We start from the raw sequence: 9,974 nt of genomic DNA on the forward strand, positions 1-9,974 counted from the left end.
CACCTCATAGAAGGTTAATAGATTGGTTTGGCAAGAATGATTCTTCATGAATCCATGCTGATTACTGCTAATGATACCGTTCTCATTACTAAAATCTTGTATATAGTCCCTTATCATCCCCTCCAAGAGCTTGCATACTATTGATGTTAGGCCAACTGGTAATTCCCAGGGATGTATTTTGGGCCCTTTTTAAATATTGGTGCTATATTGGCTTTTCTCCAATCACCTGGTACAATTCCAGTCAGTAGACTGTCAGTAAAAATGAGGAACAATGGTCTGCAATTACTTGACTGAGTTCCCTAAGTACCCTCGGATGCAAACCATCTGGTCCCGGTTATTTATTAATGTTAAGTTTCCCAAGTCTAATTTTAATTCTGTCCTCTGTTAACCATGGAGGTGCTTCCTGTGATGTGTCATAAGGATAAACACTGCTGTTTTGGTTACTGAAGCCCCCTGATTCCCTTGTGAAGACTGAGGAGAAGAATAAATTCAATACCTTTGCCATCTTCCCATTCTTTGTAACCAAATGTCCTTCCTCATTCTTTATGGGGTCAATATGGTCTGTCCTCCCTTTTTTACTGTTTACATACTTTTTTCGCTCTCCTCTGCTATGTGTCTTTTGTGTTCTATCTTAGCCATCCTAATTGTACCCTTACATTTCTTGTTGCATTCTTTTTAAAGTCTGAATGCTGATGATCCCTCAACCTCGTATTTTTTGAAGGCCTTCTCCTTTGCTTTTATATGCATTTTTACATTGGAGTTAAGCCATCCAGGACTTTGGTTCGCTCTTTTAAATTTATTACCCCATGGGATACATTGGCTAATGCCCTTATTTAATATGCTCTTAAAGCAAACCCATCTCTCCTCCATGTTCTTTGTTCCTAAGATTTTATCCCAATTCATGCCTTCTAACCAGCTTCGTAGTGTCTTTGTATTCCCCTTATGTTTCCTATTTGTGTGATTTATACTGAAGCCAATTGACCTGTGAACGATGTTTCCTAAACTGCCCCGTATTCCCACATCCGTGATCAGGTCTGTATTGTTGGTAATCAGTAGATCCAGTAACGCTTTATTTCTAGTTGTGCGTCTACCATCTGAACAATGAAATTGTCCTATCCGGAAAAGTCAGTTTATGATGCATATGTGTTCCAATGGTTCAAAGTGCCATCCACATGTGATGCTTGAAATAATACGTGCTTCAGTGAGTTTCACCACCTTTCACACTCCGCACTCACCTCAGCAAATTGACCTATTGTGTAAGAATAGTATTGCACTCACACAAAAATTGCATTATAAATAGCAGTGCACCACATTAAAAGCCATATGCATATTCCAGGTACATGTCCCCTTAGGGCTAAAACCACAGCCTCACCTTAACCACTTGCCAACCAGCCACCGCAGCTGCACTGCGGCAGAATGGCACGGCTGGGTGAAACGACGTTATGTAATGTCGCTTCACCCTATGGCCACTAGGGGCGCGTGTGCGCCCCCGGCTCGCCCGCAGAGCCGATGCGAGTGCAGTTCAGTTAGAACACATACTAGGGAACACATTAACCCCTTGATCGTCCCCTAGTGTTAACCCCTTCATTGCCAGTGACATTTTTACAGTAATCAATGCATTTTTATAGCCCTGATCGCTGTAAAAATGCCAATGGTCCCAAAAATGTGTCAAAATTGTCCGAAGTGTCCGCCATAATGTCGCAGTCCCAATAAAAATCGCAGATCGCTGCCATTACTAGTAAAAAAAAAAGTTAATAATAAAAATGCCATAAAACTATCCCCTACTTTGTAGACGCTTTAACTATTGCGCAAATCAATCAATATACGCTTATTGCATTTTTTTTTTCTCAAAAAATATGTAGACGAATACATATCGGCCTAAACTGAGGAAAAAAATATATTTTTATATTTTTTTCGGGATATTTATTATAACAAAAAGTCAAAAATACTGAGTTTTTTTTTCAAAATTGCAGCTCTTTTTTTGTTTATAGAGCAAAAAATAAAGACCGCAGAGGTGATCAAATACCACCAAAAGAAAGCTCTATTTGTGGGGAGAAAAGGACGTCAATTTTGTTTTGGTGCAACATTGCATGTCCGCGCAATTATCAGTTAAAGCGACGCAGTGCTGAATTCCAAAAAGTGCTCTGATCAGGAAGGGGGTAAAATCTTCCGGGGTTGAAGCGGTTAACCAGCAATCCAACTGAGCACTTTTGAATGTGAAAGAGTTAAAGATTAACTCCACTTTTGTTGAGAAAAAAACATTCCCCTCTGGGTGATCTATGTACAGTGCAGGGATTTTAACAAACTTTGTTGCAGATTACTCCCTTTTGTTATTCTGAAGAAATCCCTGAGTGTTTTTCTGTGTAGATGAGGCTAATGAGAGTGGTTTCATAATTATCAACCAGCTGCTGCACCTGCATGCCTCTAATGAGGAAAATTTCGGCATCAGCATCCCTATAGCTATGTCTTCCTATTGGGAGTATCTCATCAAAAAAAATTTGTTGCAGGGGATGCTGGAAATATGACCTGCATCTTAATGCAGACATCTGGGAAAATCAGTGAGCCAATAACACAAGCAGGAAATGACATGTCTGGGGAGCATTCTGTACACATTCTGTGTACAGAACACCTCCAGGTAGCCATATTGCATTGCATTTATTGAAAATTACAGAAATGCAGACTGAAAAGGAAAGGTAATTTTTAAAGTGTAACTCCATGTGTGTTGAGAAAAAGATATTCCTCTCTAGGTGATCTATGTACATTGCAAGGATTGTAACAACCTTGGTTGCAGATTCCTACCTTTTGTTGTTCTGAAGAAATCCATGTGTGTTCCCCTGTGCCTGTGTTGAGTGGGTCTAATGGGAGGAGTTTCATAATTATCTGTCAGCTGTGGTAGCTGCAGAGCACTAATGAGGAAAGCTGCTGGGTCTGGATCCCTTTAGAAGTGTTCCTATCGGAAGTATCTCACCAAAAATGACATTTTTGTTGCAGGGGATGCCTGAAATCTGATTTTTATTTTAGGCAGACTTCTGAGAAAATTGGTGAGCAAATCACACAAACAGGAAATTATGTTTCTGGGAAGTGGTCAGTACACGTTGTGTACAGAACAACTCCATGTAGCCATATTGCATTGCATTTATTAAAAATTACAGCGGCTGCAGATTGAAAAAATAAAGGTAATTTTTAATAACATTCAATTACAATATGACTTGTATGACAATTGTACGCGCTATTTTGATTTTTCTTTATTTGCTATTTTTTTTCCCCATGAAAGTGGAGTTACCCTTTAACCACTTGCTGACCGGATCACGCCGATATATACGTCCGCAGAATGGCTGTCCTGCGCAAACTGACGTACCTGTACGTCAGTCCGTAAAAGCAGGATAGTGAGCATGTGGCTGGAGCGTGCCCACGGGTCCCGCGGACTCTATGTTCGCCGGCAGCCCATGATCATGGCGAGGAGAGGCAGAACGGGGAACTGCCTATGTAAACAATGCATTTTCCCATTCTGCCTAGTGACATGACAGGGATCTACTGCTCCCAGTGTTCGGGAGCAGTGATCTCTGTCATGTTTCAGTAAGCCCATCCCCCTACAGTTAGAACACGCTGAGGGAACACACGTAACCCCTTAATTGCCCCCTAGTGTTAACCCCTTCCCTGCCAATGTAATTTTTACATTGATCAGTGCATTTTTATAGCACTGATTAAAGTAATAATGTCACTGGTCCCCAAAAAGTGTAATTTGGGGTCAGGTTTGTCCGCCGCAATGTCGTAGTCCCACTAAAAATCGCAGATCGCCAACATTACTAACAAATAATAAAAAAATAGAAGTCCCTAAATCAATCCCGTAGTTTGTAGATGCGATAACTTTTGTGCAAACCAATCAATATACGCCTATTGTGATTTTTTTTTTTTACCGAAAATACGTAGAAGAATAAATTGGCCTAAATTGGTGAATGAACTCTTTTTTTAATATATATATATTTTTGGGGATATGTATTATAGCAGAAAGTAAAAAAATGTTTTTTGTTTTTTTTTGAAAATTGTCGCTCTTTTTTCGTTTATTGAAACAAGAGGTATAGGTTAGGACTTTATATGAGACCATGACCATCCGGTACACAGGTCTCCATCCAATTATATCTGAGAAAAGTAAGGGGACTAGGGGAAAAAAGGGGGACAATGGGGACTTTATATGAAACACATCACTAGGGCAGGCTGAGTCATCAGATGTAAAAAAATGTAAATTTATTGATACCACATGAGAAACAAGGTGCAATAGATGATACTCGCATATAATCAATAGATAAGGTACAAAGTATGTAAAACATGGCAGTAGAACATGTAATAGTAGCATAGTAACATGTTATACATTGTAACATAGATAGATTGCAGCATCATCAAAATTACACCCCACATGTGTATACGTAATTCATATTGTATTAAAATCCAACTGATGGCTAAAACACTAAAATGCCCATGGTAGATACATATTCGTTGTGACATGTCAAGAAGTTATGAATGTTCAGTTGTATTGCTCGACGCGTTTCGTGGAAGTTTGTCCACTCATCAGGAGCAGCTATCTGGAAATATCTAAAGTAACGTATAAAGTAGTAATTAATAATATTTAATTACAACAGGAAGAGGGGAAGCAAAACCGCTAGTCCTAACACTCTTACCTGTAGATATATGGTATAATAGTAGTAGGGCATATATAGAAAAGTTCATGATGGTAGGATATAATCAGGGGTGGACACAACAACCCCACGGGAGCTGAGGAGGCAACCAAGAGGCGGCAGGGCGAGGCAGCTCAGGACGCCGTAGAGCAATGGGTAGTGAAAAAGTTCACCTAGGTTTCCAACAAGTTGGTGTAAGATAGAGCATTGACCCAAGGTAACTGTAGATAAATAAAATAAAATACGTATAGGTAAAAAACAGGTAATGTTGGATGACCACTAAGTGGAAGATCAAGTGTGGGACAAGGTGAAGTGACAGTAGAGTGAACATAGGAAAAACAGACAGATAGTGTCTGGGAGACCGGTGGAATGAAAGAACAAAGAGAGCCCACCACAACACCAAGCGAACAAAGTGAAGGGATAGTGCAAGGCAGGTTAAGTGAGGACGGGTGTGTAAGGGGGTGAAGAAAGCATGGTGCAAGGAGATCTCCGGTACCTAAGATGACAGAGTCTCAGCCCGCCAGCCAACGAGGTGAACCCCCATCCCCGGGAGCTGCGACGCGCACCGTTGCTATCCCCCTATCCCCCTGATCCACCAGTCATGGGATCGGGGGCGGGTGTCCGCTGCGCATCGACGCCACGCCCCGCACGTCGGCACGTTTGGCGTCAATTGACATCACGTGCCGTCGTGACGCTGTTTCCTTCTGGCGTGCATATTGATGGAGGCCGGAGGTTGCCTATATAGGCGCTAGTCTCCTTAGTGGGCTGCTTCCTCTCCTCCCTCCTAGCACGTCTTAGCGTGACGTTGGGGGTTCACCTCGTTGGCTGGCGGGCTGAGACTCTGTCATCTTAGGTACCGGAGATCTCCTTGCACCATGCTTTCTTCACCCCCCTTACACACCCGTCCTCACTTAACCTGCCTTGCACTATCCCTTCACTTTGTTCGCTTGGTGTTGTGGTGGGCTCTCTTTGTTCTTTCATTCCACCGGTCTCCCAGACACTATCTGTCTGTTTTTCCTATGTTCACTCCACTGTCACTTCACCTTGTCCCACACTTGATCTTCCACTTAGTGGTCATCCAACATTACCTGTTTTTTACCTATACGTATTTTATTTTATTTATCTACAGTTACCTTGGGTCAATGCTCTATCTTACACCAACTTGTTGGAAACCTAGGTGAACTTTTTCACTACCCATTGCTCTACGGCGTCCTGAGCTGCCTCGCCCTGCCGCCTCTTGGTTGCCTCCTCAGCTCCCGTGGGGTTGTTGTGTCCACCCCTGATTATATCCTACCATCATGAACTTTTCTATATATGCCCTACTACTATTATACCATATATCTACAGGTAAGAGTGTTAGGACTAGCGGTTTTGCTTCCCCTCTTCCTGTTGTAATTAAATATTATTAATTACTACTTTATACGTTACTTTAGATATTTCCAGATAGCTGCTCCTGATGAGTGGACAAACTTCCACGAAACGCGTCGAGCAATACAACTGAACATTCATAACTTCTTGACATGTCACAACGAATATGTATCTACCATGGGCATTTTAGTGTTTTAGCCATCAGTTGGATTTTAATACAATATGAATTACGTATACACATGTGGGGTGTAATTTTGATGATGCTGCAATCTATCTATGTTACAATGTATAACATGTTACTATGCTACTATTACATGTTCTACTGCCATGTTTTACATACTTTGTACCTTATCTATTGATTATATGCGAGTATCATCTATTGCACCTTGTTTCTCATGTGGTATCAATAAATTTACATTTTTTTACATCTGATGACTCAGCCTGCCCTAGTGATGTGTTTCATATAAAGTCCCCATTGTCCCCCTTTTTTCCCCTAGTCCCCTTACTTTTCTTTTTTCGTTTATAGCGCAAAAAATAAAAATCACAGAGGTGATCAAATACCACCAAAAGAAAGCTCTATTTGTGGGAAAAAAAGGACATCAATTTTGTTTGTCACGACTGCGCAATTGTCAGTTAAAGTGATGCAGTGCCGTATCGCAAAAAATTTCATTACATAAGTCATTTCATAGGGGTTTATTTACTAAAGGCAAATCCACTTTGCACTACAAGTGCACTTGGAAGTGTAGTTGCTGTAGATCTGAGGGGGACAAGCAAGGAAAATAAAAAAAAGCATTTTTGCTTGGACATGATTGGATGATAAAATCAGCAGAGCCTCCCCTCATTTCAGATCTTCCCTCAGATCTAAAGCGACTGCACTTCCAAGTGCACTTGTAGTGCAAAGTGGATTTGCCTTTAGTAAATCAACCCCATAGTCATTATATAAAAGGTCATTACATAGTTACACAGTTACATAGTAGGCGAGGTTGAAAAAAGTCCATCAAGTCCAACCTATGTTTGTGATTTTATATTAGTATTACACTGTATATCCCTGTATGTTGTGGTTGTTCAGGTGCTTATCTAATAATTTTAAAAAACTATCGATGCTCCTTGCTGAAACCACTGCCTGTGGAAGAGAATTCTACATCCTAACTGTTCTTACAGTAAAGAACCCTTTACGCAGTTTAAGGTTAAACCGCTTTTCTTCTAATTTTAGTGAATGGCAGCGTGTCTTATTAAATTTCCTTTCACTGAAAAGTTTTATCGCTATTGTGGGGTCACCAGTAAGGTATTTGTACATTGAAATCATATCCCCTCTCAAGCGTCTCCTCTCCAGAGAGAACATTTAACTATGTAATTATGTAAAAAGTTCAGTGCTTGTAATCTTTCCTCATAACTAAGGTCCTCCAGTCCCTTTCTTTTTGTTGCCCTTCTCTGGACTCTCTCCAGTTCCAGCACATCCTTCCTGAGGACTGGTGCCCAGAACTTGACAGCATATTCCATATGAGGCAGGACCAGAGTCTTGTAGAGAGGGAGAATGATCATTTTATCTCTGGAGTTATTTCCCCTTTTTAATTGCATGCCAATATTCTGTATGCTTGCAGCAGCTTGGCATTGCATGCCATTGCTGAGACTGTCATCTACTAGGACCCTCAGGTCCTTTTCCACCCTAGATTCCCCCAGAGGTTCTCCCCCTAGTGAGTAGATTGCATTCATATTTTTGCCACCCAAATGCATTATTGTACATTTTTTCTACATTAAACCTCATTTGTCATGTAGTTGCCCACCCCATTAATTTGTTCCGATCTTCTTGCAACGTTTCCACATCCTGCAAAGAAGTTATTGCGCTGCTTAGCTCTGTATCGTCCACAAATACTGAGATTGAGTTGTTTATCCCATCCTCCAAGTCGTTTATGAAAACATTAAATAGGATTGGTCCCAGGAGAGAACCTTGGGGGACCCCACTTTCCAACCCGGACCATTCCAAGTACTCCCCATTTATCACTACCCTCTGAACTTGCCCTTGCAGCCAGTTTTCAATCCATGTACTCACCCTATGGTCTATGCCAACGGACCTTACTTTGTACAGTAAACGTTTATGGGAAACGGTATCAAATGTTTTTGAAAAATCCAGATACACCACGTCTATGGGCCTTCCTTTATCTAGATGGCAGCTCACCTCCTCATAGAAGGTTAATATATTGGTTTAGCAAGAACGATTCTTCATGAATCCATGCTGATTACTGCTAATGATACCATTGTCATTACTAAAATCTTGTATGTACTTAAAGAATTTCTTGGCTTTTTTTACTCTCCTCCGCTATGTGCCTTTCGTGTTTTGTCTTAGCCGCCCTGATTGCACCCTAACATTTCTTGTTGCATTCTTTGTAAAGTTGGAATGCTGATGATGATCCCTCAGAACTTGTATTTTTTGAAGGCCTTCTCCTTTGCTTTTATATGCATTTTTACATTGGAGTTAAGCAACCCAGGACTTTTATTAGCTCTCTTAAATTTAATTCCGATTGGGATGCACTGGCTAATGCCCTTATTTAATATGCTCTTAAAGCATACCCATTTTTCCTCTGTGTTCTTTGTTCCTACAATTTTATCCCAATTATTATCTTCTACCAAGGATCGTAGTTGAGGGAAGTTGGCACTTTTGAAATTCAGTGTCTTTGTATTTCCCTTATGTTTCCTATTTGTGTGATTTATACTAAAACTAATTGACCTGTGATCGCTGTTTCCTAAATTGCCCCTATTTCCACATGCGTGATCAGGTCTGTATTGTTGGTAATAAGTAGGTCTAGTAACGCTTTGTTTCTAGTTGGCACATTTACCATCTGACCCATGTAATTGTCCTGCAAGACATTTAGGAACTGGCGAGCCTTAGATGTCTGGATAATTAAGGTGGTAAACCTTCCCGGGGCTGAAATTGTTAAAAAAGTTCAATTACAATATGACTTGTGTCGCAATTGTAAATAATATTTACTAGTGCCCATAAAAAGCAGCCTGACCAGTGCCAATTGAATGCAGTTTTACCAGTGCCAATTAAATGCAGTTTTACCAGTGCCAATGAAATGCAGCCTTACCAGTGCCAATGAAATGCAGCCGGACCTGTGCCCATAAGATGCAGCCGGACCTGTGCCCATAAAATGCAGCCGGACCTGTGCCCATGAAATGCAGCCTAATCAGTGCCATGAAATGCAACCTTACCTGTGCCACCATCACCTCGCACAGACTGACATTCCTGTATGCATCCGCCTGTCACTCAGATAGTGTGGGGGAGTGTGGATTTTGCTAGGGGTGGATTTTTTTTGGGATCAGGGAAATTTGCTTTGGGGTGATCAGGGAAATTTGCTTTGGGGTGAGATGGGGAGATTTTTTGCTGGGAAGGAGGGGTTTACTTCTGGGGAGAAATTATGTATATCGCTTGTGCCTAGCAATGCTCACAGAAGTGGGTGCCAATCCCTAATATTTGTAGGCACCAGTAACCATAACAATATATATAAAAATAAAAATATTATTGAGACATAGGTTTAAAAAAACATCAAAGAACAAATTAAAGACAACACATTTGATGTGTAAAAAGAACCTGTCATATGTAAATCTAGATCTGTCAGCAGGGCACCAAGGCCCAACAGTCACCCCTATGCGAATTTCAACTGTATTTGTAGACAGAAATAGTAGTAAGTTAAAAGTCAACAGGAGATTGAGCATCTTATGACCCAGCCAGGACACATCCAGGAATGGATGGTTCAAGGGATGAGAGCTCAGTAATGGATCAAGAACCAAAATGGTCCAAAGGTTTTATACAGTTTTTGTTGTGCACGGCTTGGGAAAAAAAGGATATTCTTGGAAGATTCATTTTATAAATCCTATATCCAGTGTCTCACACATCAAAAATATGCACAGAAGAAACTCTATAAGGCGTATGAG

Source organism: Aquarana catesbeiana, linkage group LG07, assembly GCF_042186555.1.
Source record: "Aquarana catesbeiana isolate 2022-GZ linkage group LG07, ASM4218655v1, whole genome shotgun sequence".
Lineage (NCBI taxonomy): Eukaryota > Metazoa > Chordata > Amphibia > Anura > Ranidae > Aquarana > Aquarana catesbeiana.